Source organism: Triticum aestivum, chromosome 7D (assembly GCF_018294505.1).
Source record: "Triticum aestivum cultivar Chinese Spring chromosome 7D, IWGSC CS RefSeq v2.1, whole genome shotgun sequence".
In the NCBI taxonomy this organism is placed as follows: domain Eukaryota; kingdom Viridiplantae; phylum Streptophyta; class Magnoliopsida; order Poales; family Poaceae; genus Triticum; species Triticum aestivum.
Genome location: NC_057814.1, coordinates 112,284,850 through 112,309,016, shown reverse-complemented (window position 1 = coordinate 112,309,016; position 24,167 = coordinate 112,284,850). Strand labels below are relative to the sequence as shown.

The 24,167-nt window shown below is 44.7% G+C and overlaps 1 pseudogene; it reads right to left on the bottom strand.

Annotated features, from left to right (window-relative positions):
- LOC123169006 (2'-deoxymugineic-acid 2'-dioxygenase-like) overlaps positions 1 to 14,202 on the bottom strand; it is a 22,001-nt pseudogene extending 7,799 nt beyond the window's left edge.
- Positions 14,203 to 24,167: the final 9,965 nt, after the last annotated feature.

Genomic DNA, 24,167 nt, shown 5'->3' with positions numbered 1-24,167 from the left:
GCGGTGGGGGTCGGCGGCGGGGGCAGCGAGCATGTGGGCGGCGCGGGTGAGGTGAGGCAGTGTGGGGGGGCTGAGAGAGAAAGAGATTGGGGATTTTAGTTGGGGGAGGGTTAGCAATGGCGCACCCCCTAGCGGTACGCCATTAGTAAAAAAAATTAATAGCAATGGCGCACCTCCTGGCGGTGCGCCATTAGTAACCTTTTTTTTTGGATAACAATGGCGCACCCCCTAGCCGTGCGCCATTAGTATTTGGTTCAGTTTGTGAATTAATATTAACTAAATAAATTATTACCCTTCATTTGTGAATTAATATTAACTAAATAAATTATTGCATTTAAGTACTTATCATTTAAGTAAACTTCCGGGATATAAATTTATTTTTTCATATGTATTATTCATTTAATAGTTCACATACAAAAATTTATATGCAGTGGCGATCCCGGCCAACCAGTTGGCGTACTCGATGCAGACAGTGGAGAAATAAAGGCTACAATTTAAATACAATCGATCTTAGCTAGCTATCTGTTCACAATCTTCTTGCCCTTATTTTTCACAAATGGAGTTCTTCTCTTGAACGGACGCCCTTTAGGTAGGGTGGTCCTGCTTCTTCTTGTGGTGTATGCTGGTACTTCATCGTCGTCGTCATGTTCCATCTTCGGGTCGCCATACTTGTCGAAGTCTTGCTCATTGGCGACTCCATCCATTCCGATGATCTTCCTTTTGCCTCTCCTCACGACAACACGACTGGGCTTTGACGGGTCGGTAATGAAGAAGCATTGGTCCACTTGGGAAGCCAGTACCCATGGCTCATTTTTCGCGGTGACGTTTGCGCCCGCGGTCTTGGATTTGGCGAAGGGTATAACCATGGTGGTGAAATACCGGTCTTCTTTTAGGACGCTCTTGTCCCATCTGACACGGAACATCGGGACCTTCTCTCCAGCGTAGCTCAGCTCCCAGATCTCCTCGATCCTTCTGTAGTATCTGTCCTTGTCGTTACCGGTGTAGGATTCCATCGTTACCCCGGAGTTCTGATAACCATCGCTCTTCATGTCCTTTCCCTCGGTGTAGAATGTGTAGCCGTTGATATCGTACGCCTCATACGTCATCAGGTTGTGCTCGGCGCCCTGTGACAAGGCGAATATGAGTTGTTCTTCCGCGGAAGAATCCTCATGTAAAGGGTACGACAGAAGCTTCTGCTTGAACCAACGCGTGAAACATGAGTTGTGCTCTTTGATTATATCTCCGTCCGTCCTCTGTTGGCCTCGGTCATTGTACATCTTCTCAATAAAGGTTTTGTGCTCTACCACCCAAGGATCGACCACGTCTATGTGTTGTAGCGCGACTAGGTTTGCACTTTCAAAGTCGGCGAGCCGACCCTCGAAGTCGACATGCATTTCGCGGCGACCCTCACGGTGACCCCATCCAGCGAGCCTGCCGAGGTGCCTGTTGACGGGCAGATCAACGGGGTTCTCGATGCCTAGATAATTCGTGCAGTAGGAGATGCACTCTTCGGTCGGAAAGCCCCTAGCTATGCTTCCCTCTGGACGTAACATGTTGCGAACGTATCCTTTGATGACACCATTCATCCTTTCGAACGGCATCATGCTGTGCAGGAACGTCGGCCCGAGTTGGATGATATCCTCCATGATATGGACCAGCAGATGCACCATAACGTCGAAGAATGCGGGCAGGAAGTACATCTCAAGCTCGCATAGTATCACCACGATCTCTTCATGTAGCCTTCTGAGTTGCCTCACGCCAACCGACTTCCGGGAGATGGCGTCGAAAAAGTTGCATAGGCCAAATAACGTTTCACGGACGTGCGCGTCCATGATCCCACAGATTGCAACTGGAAGTATCTGCATCATCAGCACGTGACAGTCGTGAGACTTCATCCCGCTGAACTTCTGCTTCGCTGAGTCTAGGTATCTGCTTATCTTCCCCGCGTAACCGTAAGGAAGTTTTACTCCTACGAGGCAGGTGAAAAACTGATCGATCTCCTCCTGACTTAGAGTGAAGCACGCGGGAGGGAAGTCATTTCCGGTCTTCTTGGCCTTTTTGCCTTTGCGACGACTTTCCGTGTCCTGCTTCGCCTCATCATCATCATCATTAGCGTGAAGCTCCTCCCTGATGCCCATTGATTTCAAGTCTGCCCTTGCTTTCAGCCCATCTTTGGTCCTCTCTGGCATGTTGAGCAGGGTACCAAGCAGACTCTCGCACACGTTCTTCGTGATATGCATGACATCAAGGCTGTGAGGCACACGGTGGATCTTCCAGTACGGCAAGTCCCAGAAAACAGACCTCGTTTTCCATACCTTCAGCAGCGGCTCTGGCGCCTTTCGCTTCTTTCCCGGCTCTGGTGCGTTTTGCTTCTTTCCCGGCAGTGGGCAATCTTTCCAATTTTTCAACAGCTCGTCTATTTCCTCTCCGCTCCTCGTACGCGGGCGTCTTCGGGTTTCGGTTTCACCATCGAACAGATCCTTGCGTTTCCTCCATGAGTCATCGTCGCGAAGCCACCTTCAATGTCCCATGAACACGGTTTTCAAAGACCCAGGATCTCTATCTAGCTGGCGATACGTTGTGTCATCCATGCACCTGACACATCCAGAAAATCCGTCGACCACCTGCCCCGCGACATATCCGTAACCGAGATAGTCCTGCACCGTCGTGAGCAGTGCGGCTCTCATAGGGAAATATTCTTTCTCTGCGGCATCCCACGTATTGGCTGGCATTTTCCACATCGTGTCTAGCTCCTCTTTCAGCAGCCCCAGATACAGATTGATGTCGTTCCCTGGTTGTTTCGGCCCTTCAATTAGCATACTCATGTGAATGTAGTTCCTCTTCATGCACAATCAGGGGGGAAGGTTGTACATCCACACAAACACAGGCCAGGTGCTATGTGTGCTTCTCTGGCTGCCAAACGGATTGACTCCATCGGTGCTCGCGCCTAGCATGATGTTCCTTGGATCGTTCCCAAATTCTGGGTGTTCGAAGTTCAACGCTTTCCACTGGCTCACATCCTTAGGGTGACTCAGCATCTTGTCTTTTTTATTTATCTCCGGATCATTTGCGTCATCTTCTCGCTTCTTCTCCTCCCTATCCGTGTGCCAACGCAGGTGCTTTGCTACCTTAGGGTCCGCGAAATACCGCTGCAAACGAGGAGTGATCGGAAAGTACCACACCACTTTTCGAGGAGCTTTCTTCCTCTTCTTGTATCGAGTGACGCCGCACACCGGACATATTGTAGACTCCGCGTGCTCGTCCCAATAAATGATGCAATTTTTCATGCACACATGGTATTTCACGTGCGGTAAATCACTACAAGAAATATGTCAACTTGTGACCCTCACTATTGGTCCCTGAAAGGTCATTGATTTTCATTTGCGACCTTTTTTTTGACCAAAAACAGATGGTCAAAAGCTGGCAGTCGTAAACTGAAATTAACGACCTTCTCTGTGAAAAGGTCGTAGAAGTTTACGACCAAAATAGAAGGTCGTTGAACCCATGACCTTTTGTTTTGGTCACTGGCTGTCTGCCCAGGCCACGTCGGATTCGACGTGGCAATCTGACGTGGCAAAATTGCGACCAATTGAAAAGGTCAAAAATTAGAATCGGCCCGGTCCAATTGGGTGTTTATATGGGCCAAGCCCATGAATTCAGCTAATTTAGTGTATTTTTCTGTCAAGTTTTGTTAGCTTCATGGGCCAAGCCCAACATCGCAGCCTTTTTATTTTTGGGCCATGGCCATTTTGGCTGAGCAGTTCAAGTATTTTTTTAAGATGGGTCCACTATTTAGATGGGTCCCAATTGTCAGGTTCTTCTTGTAAGTGGGTCCCAATTGTCAAGGTCCTTTTCTTTAAATTTCAATTTGCTAGTAAATAAATCACCAACATTCAAATGGGAACAGATAGAGAACACACGTAGTACTTCACATAACAGCCAGAATCAGTTTGATACATCACACAACAAAGATACAATAGCAGAATCATTGTGTTACATCATCATATAACACATATACAATGGCAATCACAGTCTACATACTCCAGGTCTCTTCAACTTCGCATTCCCCAGATTCCCAGCTTCCAAATCTGCAGCACAAAATCAATGCCATGTTAATAGACCAAATTCAGTGTTACAACAGATGAATGATAACACAAATTGAGCTTGCTAGTGCCATGCTTTTTGTTCTCCAACTAGTTAAAATGAGATACAAGAAAACAGATACCAAGTGGAAGAGATACTGAAACAGATACACAAGTTGAGATATAGCAGGCAGATTCATCAAGTATATATCATGATGTGTATTCATCATATAGTTGTACCACTGCAAACCAAGAGATACCAAAACAGTGGAAGAGCAACAATTAATAGATTAGGCAGTAGGCTAATTTAATTGACTGCAGCAACTTGGTTGTTGTTGTTGTTGTTTTAGCAGCAGTGGCATACTCAAAATCTAACAAGTATTAGTACACTGATGATGTGCTAGTTCTAGTATTAAAAAAGGATGAATTTGGCTAGTGCAAGGAAATGAAAAACAAGGACGGAAATTCTTTCTTGCAAATTAAAAACCACATGCATAACATAGCTAGCTAATGACCCAAAGGAAAAAAACTGATGAAACAGCAAGGCCATGACCACCACCAGGTGCATAGCTACTCTACCTAATGGGCCATTAGCAGAAAGCAAGCCGTTTAACTAGCTGACAAACATCAACCATGGAATCTTGTTTTTCTCTCCCTCTCTCTACTAATGACCATCAACACAATTCTGTAGAGTTGTAAACTGATTTTTGATAGAATAGACAGTCAATTTGTGTGCTGATTGGACCTAGTTTTAAAGAAACAAAAAGGATTGGCAGCATAGGGAGAGGGAGATGGACGTGCTACCTGCTGTTGCAGTGGTGCGTCGTCGTGGCCTGCTTGAGCTCCTCCTCCTAATGCTGCTCACTAACCTGCAGGACAAACAAGGCCATAGGTGAGCCGCAGCAAAGGCATTTCCTGATGATTTACTGAGTTCATGGCCACCTACAGAAATATTAGAGGGGCATGATAAGGAGTTGTAAAATACGAAGAGCCGCCTAGACCTATACCGAATAGTAATGCATATATTCAGGAATGTGAAGTTCACCAATTGTTCCAAAAAACAAGGAAAAATACTTCTTGATGTTTCAAGTGCAGCAGAATATATGCAAGTCCCAAGCATCCAGATGACTACTGTAGTCAATTGATAGCAGTAAATGTATACAAAAACAAACACTGCTTGACAATTGAGGTAATTAAACATTAAAGAACTCATTACAGATGCTTTTCTTCATCCAGCGCGATAACATGTTACTGCCATGCTATTGTGATTAAAAGAGTAAGATTTCATCAAGCCTATGTCTCATGGTACAGTAATAAAATACAGAACATGTGTTTTGTATTATACTGCATAACAGGAACATATTATATAATACAGAATAGTAGTTCAGTGCCTTCAAGTGTTGAATGACTCATGGTACAGTAATAATCACAATAAACTATCAGTACATGTGTGGCTAGTTGCAAGGGGTCTATCATCAGACACATCATCATCACACATCATCATCATAGTAGGAGTAATCTAGTGTAGACAAATACCATGAGAGGATTGTTGACTGAATGGTAAATTGAGGGATTCAGTGCTAAGTCAAACGAAACAAAACCATGCAATTGCGAGCACCAGCCAAGCAATTCAACGAAGCAACGAGCAAGGTACTCTGGAACACGGGTAGGAGCGGTGGACGACAAAACCAATGGCGCATGCATGGCTCTCTGGGGCGCAAAGCCAGCAGCTGCGTCCCTTCTGGGGTCCATGGCGCTCTGTCAATTGTTGTTGCGGTTCATATCATTGAAGCTTCATTTCTGTTTGCAAGCAGTGCGTCGGCGGGCAGGAGGGGAAACGTGAGCCTGACCTGGAGTAAACAGGCATAAGAATGTATGTCAGATGCAGCCAAAAAACAAACAAGATGCTTAATCATTGGCAACGAACAGTTGAAACTACACAAGCCTTCCATTTCCTTGTGTGGCATGTTTGTTTAGGTTCCATACAGACATAGAAAACATATATCAATCAAACTATACAAGTAGTAAAAATAAGAGGGTGTGCAAGCAAGCAAGCAAGAGATAATGTTCCACTGAAAAAATAGAGTATTGGCAAAGAATAGAGTATACAAGCTACACAAGCCTGTATACACTAGATTAGGAAATGAATGAAGAGGGGACACCTGAAACTATACAAGTCTGTCTATAATTTATACACTTGAAACTATACAAGACTAGATTAGGTAGTGTTCCACTGTTTGTTTCCATTTGCTTGGTAGGAATAGATAGATACATACATAGATAGAAAAAGAGCAGCACAGGTATCAAGTGAAAAAAAATCAGTGGGTGGATTGATGTGTTCCACATGTGTTCAACCGTGGTAAAACTCCCTATGTCGATCGATTGCGTACAGGTTCTGTGAGGCAATTGGAATAACATTTTCAGATGCACCTAGCTCCTTGACTGAGTGGGGAACCCCGATAAGTTTTTTCCCCATTATACTTCCTTCCTGAGGAATCCCAACTGTTATCCAAATTGAGTGGTGACAGAGTTGTATACAATACTACTAGGAAAATAGTAGTACAGGCAAGTAGTGTATGTAATCCAAGGACAGCGCATAAAACAAGAAGGATCTGCTTCGCCGGCACGCGCGAGTACTACAATCAGTCAGTCATCCCTTGGCGACGAGAGGAAGAGGGGAGGCAGACCTGGGAGAGCGGGTTGGTGGAGAACTCCGGGATGGAGAGGAACTCGTCCTCGGAGACGAATCCCTTGGCGCTGCGGTGGGCGACTTCACCTGGAGGGAGTTCTTGATTAGTTAAGAAAACCTACAGAAGTGCAGGCTCGAGACTGACAATATATATCCACACTTGAAATTTTAGGCGTGCAAAGGTCCAGTGGATTCTAATGAACATGCACATCAGAAATCTACAGGAACAGTCAACACGTATATATCCAGTCAATATGAATGAGTTCTACATATGTATCAACTACAGGAACAGTCACCATCGATCACTAGTCATGCACATAGCACAGTTCTACAGATGTGGACATGCTTTCACATCAGAATTCAGAAACATCAAAGGAGCAGAGCACAGATCACGTTGCATCTCTGAATTAAACCGATCTAACAGATCCAATAATAATGCAAGCAGCAGACCTGGATGTCTTTGGGCTACAGGCTCTCGAGCATGTCCGGGTGCCACACCGCCAATCCTTGCAGCGTGTTCTGCACAACCACCACACCGAATCAGCACAAATAGGCCACATAAACAACCCAGAGCCACCCAAATGAACAAGGAACAAAATAACACAGAAGCGCCGCGGGAAACCTCACCTTAATTGACTCCACCAAGTTGGCCTGAGCTCTCGGCGCTGAGCTCAGGAGTCCACGCGCTGAGCTTTGCATCGAAACCACCACCAGCGAAACCAATAAGACCTCACGCCCCATCAACGGCAACAGCAGCAAGGGGGGAGCGGGAGCGGCGAACGAACCTGTGGCGTTGGGGACGGCGACACCGAGGGCAGAGAGGTCGAGGGTGTCGTTGCCGTCGCTCATGGCCACTGGAAACTCAGGCTCCTTCCTCCTGCGCGGGCGACGACGAGGGAAGGCTGGGCGAGAAACCCTAGCGGCGGGGCCATGGCCATGGCCGCGGGGTAGGGGTTAGGCCTGAGCTGGTAGCTCCTGGGTTGGATCTGGAGGCCGGCGGCGGGGCTGGTTGAGAGGAGGTCGCCGCCAGCAGGTGGGATCGGGGGAGAGGATTGGATCGAATCATGGGAGCCGGCCCCCGCAGCGACAACCCGCTGGAACAGCACGCGGCGACAACCCAGCCCCTGCACGGCGGCGAGGTTGGTCGAGGACGAGGGAGACGAGGGGAGAGTGAGGGCGGCGACGGAGGTGGGTGGCGGCGAGGTTTAGAGTGGTGGGTGGCGGCGACGAGGGGGACGAGGGGGATCTGCATCGGGGGAGAGGGGAGAGGATCTGAGCGGGGAGGGAGAGAAAGAAAGAAAGAATGGAGGCGGGGGGGTGGGTGGAAAATATCCATGAGGACAAACCTAGGGTTTCGGCTCTGGTGGGTTTGGGCCGTTGGATCCGGAAGCATCCGACGGTGGTTGATGCGTGATCCGCGTGATATGCTCATGGTCCAATCAGAACGCAGCAAACCATTTGATGAACTTATGACCATATAAATTGGTCGTGATCGATTCAAGATAAAAAATTTCATTCCATTTTTCAGTGCTCAAAATGAGTATTTTTGTGAAAGTCCTATCAAATATTTGTTCAAATGATATCATATTTTGCACAAGTTTACATCATGGATTTGCAAACAATATTGACAAAGGGAGTTTTTATTTCCTTTGCACGAAAAATCAATTTTCCATTTTTCGAGTGCCCAAAATAAGTTTTTTTGTGAAGGACCTATAATATATTTGTTGCAAAATTGGACCAAATCATTTTTCTAAAATACTAGGCCATATTTAATGCACAATTGACCAAATGGTTGGGTGTAAAAAGTTTTGATCCACCTCTCGTGAAAAAGACAAATTTCCGCCGATTCAGCTGGAAGCGGGTCAAATTTGAACTGTAGCTGCCTTGTAGTTTGCACTTTATTGTTTCCAAAAATCATTTCTAGGTACATAAGTATCTATTTAATCAAAGAAACATCAAAAAAATTTGAAGATTCAACCACTAGCTAGGAACGGTCATTCCCGCCGTTTTGACCGCATTTTGAAACGGGCATAAAAAATTCAAAAAATTGGGAAACCTTCGCATTGTGTCATTATATGTGGCCAAGTTCCCAGGAAAAATAATAAACTTGTAATAAGGCAATTATTTTTAAAAAGTGTTCTCAGAAACGAGCTATCACGTGTGGAGATCAATGGCTTTCAAGCCAAATGATCAATCTTATGGCCACATTCATGGCATAGTTTGTTCAAATGATCTCATATTGTGCACAAGGGTGCATATTGAAATGGCAAACAATATTGCCTAAGGAAGTTTTCATTTTCTTTGGATGAAAAAACCATTTTCCATTTTTCGAGTGCCCAAAAGGAGGTTTTTTTGTGAAGGACCTCCCAAATAATTGTTGCAAAATTGGACCAAATCAGTTTTATAAAATACTAGGCCATATTTAATGCACAATTGACCAAATGGTTGGGTGTAAAAAGTTTTGATCCACCTCTTGTGAAAAAGACAAATTTCCGCCGATTCAGGTGGAAGCGGGTCAAATTTGAACTGTAGTTGCCTTGTAGTTTGCTCTTTATTTTTTCCAAAAAACATTTGTAGGTACATAAGTATCTATTTAATCAGAGAAACATCAAAAAAATTCGAAGATTCAACCACTAGCTAGGAACGTTCATTCCCGCCGTTTTGACCGCATTGTGAAACGGGCATAAAAAATTCAAAAAAAATCAAAAAATTGGGAAACCTTCGCATTGTGTCATTATATGTGGCCAAGTTCCCTGGAAAAATAATAACCTTGTAATAAGGAAATTATTTTAAAAAAGTGTTCTCACAAACGAGTTATCACGTGTGGAGATTAATGGCTTTCAAGCCAAATGATCAATCTTATGGCCACATTCATGGCATAGTTTGTTCGAATGATCTCATATTGTGCACAAGGGTGCATATTGGAATGGCAAACAATATTGCCTAAGGAACTTTTCATTTTCTTTGGACGAAAAAACCATTTTCCATTTTTCGAGTGCCCAAAAGGAGGTTTTTTTGTGAAGGAAAATATTTGTTGCAAAATTGGACCAAATCATTTTTATAAAGTACTAGGCCATATTTAATGCACAATTGACCAAATGGTTGGGTGTAAAATGTTTTGATCCACCTCTCGTGAAAAAGACAAATTTCTGGCGATTCAGTTGGAAGTGGGTCAAATTTGAACTGTAGCTGCCTTGTAGTTTCCTCTTTATTTTTTCCAAAAATCATTTCTAGGTACATAAGTATCTATTTAATCCGAGAAACACCAAAATATTCCAAGATTCAACCACTAGCTAGGAACGGTCATTCCCGCCGTTTCGACCGCATTTTGAAACAGGCATAAAAATTTCAAAAAAATAAAAAAATTGGAAAACATTCGCATTGTGTAATTATATGTGGCCAAGTTCCCAGGAAAAATAACAAACTTGTAATACAGCAATTGTTTAAAAAAAAATTCTCAGAAACAAGCTATCACGTATGGAGATCAAATGGCTTTCAAGCCAAATGATCAATCTTATGGCCACATTCATGGCATAGTTTGTTCAAATGATCTCATATTGTGCACAAGGGTGCATATTGGAATGGCAAACAATGTTACATAAGGAAGTTTCATTTTCTTTGGACGAAAAAACCATTTTCCATTTTTCGAGTGCCCAAAAGGAGGGTTTTTTGTGAAGAACCTCCCAAATAATTGTTGAAAAATTGGACCAAATCAATTTTCTAAAATACTAGGACATATTTAATGCACAATTGACAAAATGGTTGTGTGTAAAAAGTTTTGATCCACCTCTCGTGAAAAAGACAAATTTCCACCGATTCAGCTGGAAGCGGGTCAAATTTGAACTGCAGCTGCCTCATAGTTTGCTATTTATTTTTTCCAGAAATCATTTCTACTTACATAAGTACCTATTTAATCATAAATACATGGTGTGGTGGCGATACGTCGAGGTTTGAGCGGTGGCCGAGGGCCCCAACTCTAGAGCGCGTGAACTCGCATGCCCGCCGCGTGGTCACCGCGTGACCGTGGCGTTGCCATGTGTTCTGGGCGGCCTAGGCATGTCTAGTGGGTTGGGCACTCCCCAGGTAGGTGCTAGGAAGAAAATTACAACATAAGATTCTCACGAGGAGACCGATCGATGCTCAAACATGAATTAGCAGCCAAGTGTTTGATTAGCGATACGGGAAATGTACATGGCTAATGGGCGTGAGTTTTGGGTGAGGATGATCAGTTACTAAGAAGACCGTCTTCACAAATTTTCAGCTCAAAAGGAGGAGCCTAGGTGGTACTTGCTGTGCAAAGTACCACACTGGACATAAATACGAATGTTGAAGCTGGGCTCAAAATAATGAATGGATTGAGCTGGCATTTGATGGAGGATGGTTATTTGGGCATAGGAAAGCACTGTAGAAAACTGATACTATTTGGACATGCCAAAGTGGTACTTCCTTCACAAAGTGATGCTCTGAACAGAATAGGAAAAAGAATATTGTTGAATTATTTTGAACTAGGAAAGGAAGGTTTTTGACATATTTGATGAAGATATGATCCAAACAATTTATGAGAATTTTTTGGGAATTTTTGGAATAACAGAAATATAGGTTGCTTCACAACCTAGGGCAAAAATTGACACATGGACATGACACATAGGCAAAACTGATGAGATGGTGCCTAGTAATCGCAACCCACCATAATTTACATGGCTATGACCATCTATATTGGTCGTTAACAACTAGAAATAAGGCAGCGGACAAGCGCTGTTTGCTTTATGACTATTTCGTGTAAGGAAATTACGACCTTTCTGACCAAAATGGTCGCAATGGTTTAGGGTTTGGAGCCCCCGAACAGCTTTTGACCAATTGGTCTCAAATGGTCATAGATCTATGACCAATTCTTTCAGGGTCACTGACAGAAGGTCACTAGTTGACATATTTCTTGTAGTGAATCCAGAGGACACACGATTTTCTTCGCCTCATCGAAACTGGTTGGGCACTTGTTCTCCTTGGGAAGACGTTCTTGCCAGAATGACATGTTCTCGTCGAAGCATGCGTCAGTCATTTTGTGTTTTACCTTCATCTCCAGAGCCATGAGCGTTACTTTCAGGCGGGTATCCTCGGGCCTGCATCCTTCATACAATGGAGTAACCGCGTCTATCTCCAGTTGATCCAGCTTGGCTTTCTCTCGGGCGACAGCTCTTGCGTTATCCGTCTACTTGAGAAGCAGCTCTTGAATATGAGGGTCCTGCACCCAGCCCATCGATGGTCCATCGTCGTCTGCTCCGGCATCTTCATCTTCATGATCATGCCCTTCGTCTGCTCCGGCATCTTCCTCATCGTCATGTCCGGCATCTTCTACATGATGACTGTGTACTACATCTACTTCGTGATCACGTCCTGGAGATTCTTCGTCTTCTCGCCCGCCCACGCCGCGGTTGTCTTGCTGCCCTTCCTCATTTCTTGTCCGGCCCCCATGGACGACTTCATAATCATCTTCATCACCTTGCCACCGATAGCCATCCATGAAACCACGCAAGAGCAGGTGGTCCCGCACCTGTACGGAATCCGGGTCCATAAGGCTCCTCAGCTTGCATCTTCGACACGGACATCTTATCTCCGTCTCGTTCTTTTGAAGCATCTCGGCCTTCGCGGAGCTCAAAAACCTATTCACGATCCCTTCGGTCATCGTGCGGACCATGGTCTCCTGCGGGGTAGAGCAAAACGATATTTTAGAACCAAGAAAAAATTTGGCATGACTTTGCCTAAAAATAGGACCAAAAAGAATGCATAGTGCCAAAATTCTCGCCGAAACGGAAATGAATCAACATTCCGGCAAAATATTGGCAACTATCGCATTTCAAATACCGGTACCTGCAAACACAAACATATATGCAACACCACAAACATACATAGATTTAGCTAGGCCATAAAAAGTGCATGTGCACGTTGTTGGAGGGAGAAAAAAGTAGATCTACAACATAAAGAAAGCTTTCCCCTTACTTACCTATCAAAAAAAGGTAACTTAACACTTAATTTGGATGAATCTATGGTGCAAATGAGGTGAGGAGGAGGAGGCAGCCGAGACAAGCTTGGAGGAGGAGGTGGAGAGAATGAAGTGTGGAAAATGAGTGTGTAGGTGGCTGTCCAAAATATCTAGCTGGTCCCAGGTTATTAATGGCGCACCACCCACAAAAGCGCCATTAGTAACCCTGGTTACTAATGGCGCACCAGCTGGCGGTGCGCCATTAGTAGTTTTGCAAAAAAAAAATGATAGTAGTGACGCACGGGGTGACTGGTGCGCCATTACTTGTTAAAACTAGTAATGACGCACTGTGCCCTGGTGCGCCATTAGTATTTTTGGAAGAAAAAAAAAATAGTAGTGGCGCACCATGGTTGTGGTGCGCCATTAGTGTCTATCACACTAATGGCGCACCAACACACGGTGCGCCACTGTTATATAGTAGTGGCGCACCGAATGTCTGGTGCGCTATTAGTGTCCATATTATCTATAACTCTTTTCCTAGTAGTGTGGGGCGGCAGGCCGAGCGTCAGGCCCGGGGCAGGGCGCGGCGGGTAGTGGTTAACGTTAATGATCACGTCGCCGCCGGTGAGGGCCCCTTCGAAGTAGTCCGGACGGAGCCCCATGCCCTCGCACAGCAGCCTCAGCAGCTTGCATCCCCACGCCTCTCGTCGGCTCCACGAACTTCTCCACCACCTCGCTGCAGTCAACACCAAAATTAGTCAAACCAAAATCATATGATTTGAGTTGCCATCCTTTATTTACCGGAGCTTTTGGGGTTTGTCGGGCCAGTTGTTCTTGGTGTCGCCGACGGGCGAGCCGCAGGCGAGGCGGAGGCTGTCCCGCCAGTACTTCTCGCCGCCGAGCTCGTAGGTGGTGCTGGAGAAGAGCCGGTTGGGCTTGCCCGTGTCCTCCGAGTAGAAGGCCACCTTCTCCTCCGCAGGGAGCCAGAAGAACTCCTCGCACACCGCCTCCATGTGCCGTATCACCTCCGCAGAGACGCCGTGGTTGACCACCTGCACACATCACCGCGCGGCGGTCAGCCGGTCAGGTGCTTCGACCACGAAACATCGAGAGATGAAGTACCTAATTGAAAGGGGGCTATGAGTTTGGACTGGCCTGGAAGAACCCGAGCTCCTTGCCGGCGTCGAGGACGGCGCGGCGGACCTCGTCGCGGCCGCGACAGAGGTCGATGACCGGGAGGGAGACAGCCTAAGAGGAGGCCGGCGGGCGCTGATCGGGCAGGAAGACGAAGCAGTCCGGGAGCGTCGCGTGGGACGGGGCCGAGGAGAGGAGGTTCGCCATGGCTCTGCTTGATTTGGAAATCTTGGGAAGACGAGATCGGTAGGTGAGCAGGGGAGCACATGAGCTCGGGAGACGAGACAAATACGAATATATCCGAAATGCTTCACGGACATCCCAATGCTCCACACGACGAGTCCGTTCCGTCAAGAAATCGTCCAGTACGAGTCGGATTGATACAATACGAGAAGACGGCGAAATTGCTGATTAAGGCGTACCTTCGCAAAAGTGATCAGATATTTTTTGATGGTGACAAGTGTCACATTTTATAGTACAAGTTATTAGTTGTCGTAATTTGAGAGTTTTAATGAAAAAAATTCAACACAAAGAGAGATGAGTCTTTTTGTGGGCAACTAACTCGAGGTTACCCTTGAGGCCTCCAAGGGACAGTTTTGCTGCCCTGTGAGCTAGTCAAGTGGTGCGTCCTGATGCTATATGTCGCATGTTGGGTACTCCCTCTGAATTTTGTTTTTTTCTTACGCATTTTAGATAGTTTTTCTAGGTCCTTTTGGCCTTTTGATTTTCGCCAGGTTCTCCCCACGTTTTGGTGAGAAAAATCATGACATTGTTTTGCACAAAAAAGTTTGTTTTTCCATGAAATGCACAACCGTGCTTCGCGGAAAAGGGGAAAATTTATGCTTCATGAGGGCACAGATTTGCTTTCGCAAGAAGCACATATATGCTTCTCAGAAAAGGGGAAAAAATCCATGCTTCCATCAGAGACATTGATTTGTTTGTCGTGGCACATATGTGTTTTCATGAGTGCTTCTCAGAAAAAAGGAATTTTTTTTGCTTCTCGAAATGCTTCTCATATCTTGGCACATATTCATTTCTTATCTAGGCACAAATTTGCTTCCGCGAGAAGTGCTTCTCAAAAAGGAAAAAAAGGAAAAAAAACATGCTTCCAGCTCTGTTTTTTCTTCAGTTTTGTTTCCTGTTTTTTATCATGAAAAAAGGTATCTGGAACCTATTAATATGGATCTAGTTCCGAAGAACTCGACGCGAGATATCCAACGATGACAATGGTTTGGGATTTGGACCACGGTTCAAGAGATATAAACTTTTTGAATAAACGAGTGTAAAAAAACAGGAAAAAACTCACAGGTTCCAACAAGTGATGCGTATGGGCTGCGCCACTTATGAACGCCTGAGAAGGTGATGGTAACCTTTATATGGGGTAAGTCTTAACTAGTTATTTTATTTTTTTGTCTTTTAGAAACGAGGTTCAACCCCAGCTCTGTATCGTTAGGCCTTGTACAATGGGAGATGCTTAGGGAGGTGCTTAGAGAAATAAACCAAGTTTTTCTGAAGCACCGGTGCCTATTTCTACAGGAGAGGCGCTTAGTTAAGCCTGGTTTATTTCTCTAAGCACCTCCCCTAAGCACCTTGCATTGTACAACACTCCCGGTCCACGCGGTCCACAAGAACCCAGCCACCAGCTTCGATTCATGGGCGACGTTGGTGCTGCTATTTAGGCCCTGCAAGGCTGCAAACGTGAGATCTCGGGCGCGCCTATACCTCGCTCAATACCGTACTAGGCCGACCCTGTGCGCCGGAGGCCATTACCTCGTTTTCTTTCACATTCATTGTTTTCATTGTTTTCTTTATTTTTATTTTTATTCATATACATACATTATTTTTGAAGTGTGTATGTGTGTGTGCGCGCGCGCGTGTGTGTACGTGTGTGTGTGTGTGAGGAATAGTATTATGAATGTAACCATATATATACACTTTACCTAAAACATTTGCCTAAAATCAAAATGCATAAGAAGGGAGGCAACTCCTCCCGTGTCGCCCCTGCGCGGCGACCGGGGGAACCCTAGCGCCGCCGCGTCCTCGTCCCTCCCCCGACCTCTCCTCCTCGCCGCCGCCGGGACGCGCCGCCGGGCAAAGCCCGGTCGGCGTCGGCGGCGGCGGGATCTCTTCTCCCACAGCTCGTTGGATCTGGCGCGGGCGGATCGCGGCGGTTGTTGGCGGCGCGTTGGAGGCGGGGCACGCCAGTGCGGGCTTGGGGGCGACGGCAGGGCTCACGCTCGCGGTTTCCCCTAGTGTGCGTGGGAGTCCGCTCGGGGCGCGCAGCGGCGGCCCTCGGCAAGCGGTGGCGGGCGCTGGGATCTCGGCGGCGCTCCGGCGTGTGCAGGCGGCGGCGGTCCCTGTGCGCGGTCGGCGGCTACGTCTCTGACCCGGACGGCGCGGGGGATGGCGGCGGCCCGGCATGGCCGGCGATCTGGATGCGGGGGTGCCGGCGGCTCGCTGATCTGCCAGTGCTCTGGGGTTCTGCCTAGTGGTGCTGGTGGTGACGGCAGGTCGTGCACGAGAGTTGGATCCCTTCGAACTGATCTGGGTGAAAACTTGCCTTCGGCGTCTGCTAAGGCCGGCGGTGGTGGCACTATCTGTGTCGTTCCCTTCTTGAAGGCATCGCCGTCGAGAAGTTCAAGGCCACTCTCTGCTACCTCCGGGGAAAACCCTAGATCGGATGATCGAATGACGGCGGCGCTCTGGTGTCATTCCTCCCTTGGGGGCGTCATTCTTGGAGGTACACACGTGATCGAGGGACCAGAGGACGGATTCTTTGATGGAGCGGTGATTCGTCCTACACACTGATGGCGACGGATCTTGACGGCGTGGCGTAGTGCAGATTCGGAGTTCGCTGTGGGAGGATGGACTCGCGCAGGAGGACGACGCTGTCGGGCGTCGTGGTGGCGTCGATGGCAGAGAGACCTGACACGGTACATGCAACAGTACAACTCTGAAGATGGATTGGTGACAGGTGGCTGCGGCGGCCTCATACCCGGCAGGCGTCCTGGTTGAGGAGTGCGCCGGACTGGTAGGTGCCCCATACCCGGCAGGCGTCCTGGTTGGGACCTCAGGTCTTAGATATTTAGGTTTGGCTGCGATGTCTGTTTGGTATTAGGCCCAGACTATCTGCGCCCCTTCATCAATTGGATAGGTGTAGCGAAAGTTGTTGCTTAGACGGTGGCTTTAGCCTTGCTGTTATATGGCTTTGTAAGGTCTTGTGAGAATAATTAATAAAGTGGTCGTATGCATCGCCCACATGCAGAGGCCGGGGGTCATCCTCCTTTTCTAAAAAAAACCTAAAACATTCGAAAAACAATGTGAACAACGCATTTGAAAATTGTTAAATGTTTATAGAAACCATGTTTCTTGTGTATACAAAAAATATACAATGTGTATGAAATTTTTGATCATGTATTTAGAGAATATTAATTAAGTGTTTTACAAATGTTAATAAAGTATTTAAAAAGGTTAATCAAGCACTTGTTATATGTTAACTGTGTATATAAAAAATGATTGTCATGTATATAAAATATATAGACAAAAAATACAATGTGTATAAAAAATGTTGATCATGTATTTTTAAAATGTTCAAACATGTATAAATTTTTTTCCTAGTGTATAAGAAAATTAGAACAGACACTAAAGAATAAGTAGACATCAATGTTTTTCAAAACAAAGTCAATTCTGCATTTAAAAAATGTTTACCATGCATATAAATATTCCTAATGTATAAAAAAATGTACAATGTGTTTGAAAAAATGTTTATTGACAGTTAAAGAATGTTCACCATGTTTAAAAATATTGATCATTTATTGACAAAAATGTACTCTTGTATTTCCAAAGTGGTAAAGCTGCATTAAAAAATAGGCATAAAACATTCCAAGAATGTGCAATGTGTATGGGAAAAAGTAGGCATTAAAAATGTTAATCACGTATTTCAAAAAAAGAAGTTAAATGGGTATATATAATATGTTTATGTTGTATAAAAAATGTTGACTATGTACTGAAAAAAAGTTAACATAGGTTGAACAGAAAAGAATCCGATGAAAATCGACACAGAAACAAAGAAAAATGAATAAACCCAAGAAAAATAAAAAAATGCAGCCCTACGAAAACCAATGGGAAAAAATAAAAATAGAGAAAGCTGAGAAAGAAACAAAAGAAAACAAAGAAAAGTAGACACTTGTTAAAAAAGAAAACCAATGAAAACCGACAAAGAAGAAATCCTTCAAAAACAAATAAAAAAGGTAGTTAAAACTAAGAAAGAAATATAAAGTAATCCGCTAGAAATAAGGAAATAACATGAAAACCAGGAAAGAAAATTAAGAAACTCAATGAAAAACAACAAAAGCAGAAAAACTGGAGGAAACCTTCGAAGAAACAAAAGCCAGAAAGAAAAATAACAAAAGTAACACAGTGGACCCAAGCCGAAAGCAACCAACAAAACCCAAAGAACTCGTTCGCCAGCGAACGAAAGAAAAATGAGCCGGGCCAGTAGGTACATATGATCAAAATCCTTTGGCGAGACGGAAGATACACTGGCCTTGTGCGAGCTATAGTCTGGCGTGAGAACTCGTGACGAGTCTTCGCTTTAGCGCCTACTGGATTTCGTTCTGGGTTACATTCTGAAGGTCCCTTTGCAATTGTCTATTTCATTATGTTTCCTTCATTCTGTTTCCCTTTGTTTCTATGTTCCTTTCAATCGTATGATGGTATTTCACTGTGTTTTTTGGCCGTTGAATACTAGAACAATCACAAGTTTTTGTTTTTGTTTTGCGGAACAAAAGCCAGATCATGGAGGTCGCACAAACATAGTGTAAAATAGTTATTTTTCTCTATTTCCAGCCGAACAAAAGTTACTAAATTCAGAAATTTAGATTCTGAATTTTTTAAAGAGAAAATAGATCCATGTCTTTGGATATTCAACAGTGAAGTATTAAAAAGTTCATGCATTCAAGTAAAGTTCATGGACTTGGAAAAAGTTCACGGGTGTGAAAAAAGGTTCAAGATTTTGAAAAAATAGAGCATTTGAAAAATGTTCATGATTTTTTGAAATCATGAATTTGAAAAACTGTGTGAATTTTAAAAAGTTTAAGATTTCCAAAACGTTCTTGGATTTAAAAAAACATTCAAAACATATTGGATGTTTGAAAAAAGTTTGCAGATTTCATGAACTCAAAAAGGTTGATGGGTTTGAAAAAGGTGCACAACTTTTTTCAAAATTTGTGGATTTAAAAAATGTTCATAAATTTTAAGAAAGTTCACATATTTGGAAAGAGTCATGGATTCTGAAAATAATTGGATTCAAATAAGTTGGTTGTTAATTTTTTTGAGAATTTGAAAAAATTAAATCGATTTGAAAGACGTTCATGAATTTGAAAAAAAATTGCGGGTTTGAAAAAGTTCACCGATTTCATGGGTTGAAAAAAGTTCATGGGTTGAAAAAAAAGGTTCACAATTTTGAAAGAAGTTCGTTTGTTTGAAACTTTTCTTGAATTTTAGAAATGATCATTTTTTTACAAAAAATCATGGATTCTGAAAGCATTCATGGATTTGAATAAGTTTGTGAATTCAGAAAAATGTTTGTGAATATGAAAAAAGTTTGTCGATTTGAAGACGTTCATGTAACGGTTCGTGGGTCTGAAAAGAGTTAACGAATTTTGCAAGTACACAAAAAAGTTGGCAGGTTTGACAAAATGTTCATGATTTAAAAAAAGTTCACGCATTCTATAAAATTTTCAAGGTTATAATTTGTTTTTGTGAATTGAGAAACAATTATGGATTTCTAAAAAAAAATTGGAATTTGCGAAATTGGAATTCCATGAACACATTTTGTAATTCCATGGATCTAAAAATATATTTCATGAAAAATATTGGAACTAAATGAACACCTTTTGAATTTTGTGGACATTACTTTGAATTTTGTAAACAATAACATGCAATGAACATTGTTTGAAAGTCATCAACATTATCAGAATTTCATGAACCCTTTTTGGATCCCATTCCCAACATCAGATGAGTTAAGAACACACTCAAAACAACTCTAGGTTAGCAACCCAGTACATGTTAAATATTTGTATAATTATGACTGGGCCATAATGACCAATGCACGCTTAATCATTGAGACACCAGGAGCTAGCTGCTCGGTTTAGTAGCGAACATAATGGACAACAATTTACTTGTACCAAGTAAAATACCAACATCATCAAAATGGCTTTGATTGACTGCAGTAAAATGAAAACATGATGATGCAGTTTAGCGACGGATACACTTCTCACATGTATGTGTGAAGAGTCGGGCCGACACTTTACTATAATTGTAGCCAGATGTTAACAATGACAATCAAAAGTTGAAGCAATGGAAGAGGAATCCACAAATCATAGATACATCCACCAACTAAATCCACAAAAAGAGAGGAAGAGGAAGAGAAAGAAAAGTGAATTATCCATAAGGTGCTGAATTATGACTCTCACCATGTCATGACAACCACTTGTGTCGGAGCAGATCAGCATTGGCCTAGGATTCCTGACGACATGCAGGAGCAGATCGGCCTCGACCGCGGTGGAGATGAGGCGTCGAAAAGAAGCCCCTCGTTCTTGTCGTTAGCCTCTGGCTCTGGCGGAGCTATCCGTGCAGGGTTCTCTAACCGCGTGCAAGAGTGGATTGGCCTCAACCATGGTGTAAATGATGCGACAACAAGCATGTCATCGTCCTCACCACCTGCCTATGGATCGGGAAAAGGAGGCCTCGCCATGGCCGGATGGTTTAGGGTTTAGGGTTAGGCTGCCCTCGTGATGCAAAAATGACTGGGAGGCATGAGGCAGGCGTCGGCGGTGCTTGGCGCTTCGAGCATGAACCATTGTGTATCTATTTATGATTGGATGGCTTGTCAGTTATAGACGACGAACAAGAACAATTGCGCATGGGAGAGAAATCACACAGTCCATTGAGAACGAAAAGAAAATTGTTGCCTTTATTTAGTTGAGAACATGAATAGGATTTAGAGATAGAAATTAATGGATGGGCGGTTAATTGGCTAGGCCCATGTGTTGAGGGGAAGGTACCGACCCATCCACCATGCGGGAGGCAACGCAAAAAATGATTATGTGGCGCATGGATATTTCTCATTTTGCTGAGGTGGCAACTATACTATGGTGGATGTGTTGCATGTTAAGATAAATAAGGTAGCGAGGATGAACTTTTTGTTGGAAATATGCCCTAGAGGCAATAATAAATTGGTTATTATTATATTTCCTTGTTCATGATAATCGTTTATTATCCATGCTAAAATTGTATTGATAGGAAACTCAGATACATGTGTGGATACATAGACAACACCATGTCCCTAGTAAGCCTCTAGTTGACTAGCTCGTTGATCAATAGATGGTTATGGTTTCCTGACCATGGACATTGGATGTTGTTGATAACGGGATCACATCATTAGGAGAATGATGTGATGGACAAGACCCAATCCTAAGCCTAGCACAAGATCGTGTAGTTCGTCTGCTAAAGCTTTTCTAATGTCAAGTATCATTTCCTTAGACCATGAGATTGTGCAACTCCCGGATACCGTAGGAATGCTTTGGGTGTACCAAACGTCACAACGTAACTGGGCGGCTATAAAGGTGCACTACAGGTATCTCCGAAAGTGTCTGTTGGGTTGGCACGAATCGAGACTGGGATTTGTCACTCCGTGTAAACGGAGAGGTATCTCTAGGCCCACTCGGTAGGACATCATCATAATGTGCACAATGTGACCAAGGAGTTGATCACGGGATGATGTGTTACGGAACGAGTAAAGAGACTTGCCGGTAACGAGATTGAACAAGGTATCGGGATACCGACGATCGAATCTCGGGCAAGTAACATACCGATAGACAAAGGGAATTGTATACGGGATTGATTGAATCCCCGACATCGTGGTTCATCCGATGAGATCATCGTGGAACATGTGGGAACCAACATGGGTATCCAGATCCCGCTGTTGGTTATTGACCGAAGAACGTCTCGGTCATGTCTGCATGGTTCCCGAGCCTGTAGGGTCTACACACTTAAGGTTCGATGACGCTAGGGTTATAGGGAATAGATATACGTGGTTACCGAATGTTGTTCGGAGTCCCGGATGAGATCCCGGACGTCACGAGGAGTTTCGGAATGGTCCGGAGGTAAAGATTTATATATGGGAAGTCCTGTTTTGGTCACCGGAAAAGTTTCGGGTGCTATCGGTAACGTACCGGGACCACCGGGACGGTCCCGGGGGTCCACCAGGTGGGGCCACCGGCCCCAGAGGGCTGCGTGGGCCAAGTGTGGGAAGGGACCAGCCCCTAGGTGGGCTGGTGCGCCTCCCACAAGGGGCCCAGGGCGCAGGAAGGGGGGAAAGGGGAAACCCTATGCTCAGATGGGCCTAAGGCCCGCCTAGTGGTGCACCCCCCTCTCTCCCCCCTTGGCCGCTCCTCCAAGTCCCATCTAGGGCTGGCCGCACCCCTTTGGGGGGAACCCTAGATGGGGGCGCAGCCCCTCCCCCTCCCGTATATATAGTGGGGGTTTTGGGGCTGCCAGACACATGACAACATCTCCCTCATAGCGCAGCCCTACCCCTCTCCCTCCTCGTCTCTAGCAGTGCTTGGCGAAGCCCTGCTGGAGTACCGCGCTCCTCCACCACCACCACGCCGTCGTGCTGCTGCTGGACGGAGTCTTCCCCAACCTCTCCCTCTCTCCTTGCTGGATAAAGGCGTGGGAGACGTCACCGGGCAGCACGTGTGTTGAACACGGAGGCGCCGTGGTTCGGCGCTTAGATCAGAATCAACCGCGAACTGAATCGCTACGAGTACGACTCCTTCATCCGCGTTCTTGCAACGCTTCCGCATCGCGATCTACAAGGGTATGTAGATGCACTCCCCTTCCCCTCGTTGCTAGATTACTCCATAGATTGATCTTGGTGATGTGTAGAAAATTTTGAATTTCTGCTATGTTCCCCAACAGTGGCATCATGAGCTAGGTCTATGCGTAGTTTCTATGCACGAGTAGAACACAAAGTAGTTGTGGGCGTCGATTTTGTCAATTTACTTGCCGTTACTATTCTTATCTTGATTCGGCGACATCGTGGGATGAAGCGGCCTGGACCGACCTTACACGTACTCTTACGTGAGACAGGTTCCACCGACTGACATGCACTAGTTGCATAAGGTGGCTAGCGGATGTCTGTCTCTCCCACTTTAGTCGGATCGGATTCGATGAAAAGGGTCCTTATGAAGGGTAAATAGAAATTGGCATATCACGTTGTGGCTTTTGCGTAGGTAAGAAACGTTCTTGCTAGAATCCCATAGCAGCCACGTAAAACATGCAACAACAATTAGAGGACGTCTAACTTGTTTTTGCAGGGTATGCTATGTGATGTGATATGGCCAAAAGGATGTGATGAAGGATATATGCGATGTATGAGATTGATCATGTTCTTGTAATAGGAATCACGACTTGCATGTCGATGAGTATGACAACCGGCAGGAGCCATAGGAGTTGTCTTAATTTATTGTATGACCTGCGTGTCAATGAAAACGCCATGTAATTACTTTACTTTATTGCTAATCGTTAGCCATAATAGTAGAAGTAATAGTTGGCGAGACAACTTCATGAAGACACAATGATGGAGATCATAATGATGGAGATCATGGTGTCATGCCGGTGACGAAGGTGATCATGCTGCGCCTCGAAGATGGAGATCAAAGGCGCAGGATGATATTGGCCATATCACGTCACTTTATGATTTGCATGTGATGTTTATCATGTTCACATCTTATTTGCTTAGAACGACGGTAGCATAAATAAGATGATCCCTCACTAAAATTTCAAGAGACGTGTTCCCCCTAACTGTGCACCGTTGCGAAGGTTCGTTGTTTCGAAGCACCACGTGATGATCGGATGTGATAGATTCTAACGTTCGAATACAACGGGTGTTGACGAGCCTAGCATATACAGACATGGCCTCGGAACACATGCAACACACTTAGGTTGACTTGACGAGCCTAGCATGTACAGACATGGCCTCGGAACACAAGAGATCGAAAGGTCGAACATGAGTCGTATAGTAGATGCAATCAACATGGAGATGTTCACCGATGATGACTAGTCCGTCTCACGTGATGATCGGACACGACCTAGTTTAACTCGGATCATGTATCACTTAGATAACTACAGGGATGTCTATCTGAGTGCGATTTCATTAAATAATCAGATGAACTTCATTATCATGAACATAGTCAAAAGGTCTTTGCAAATTATGTCA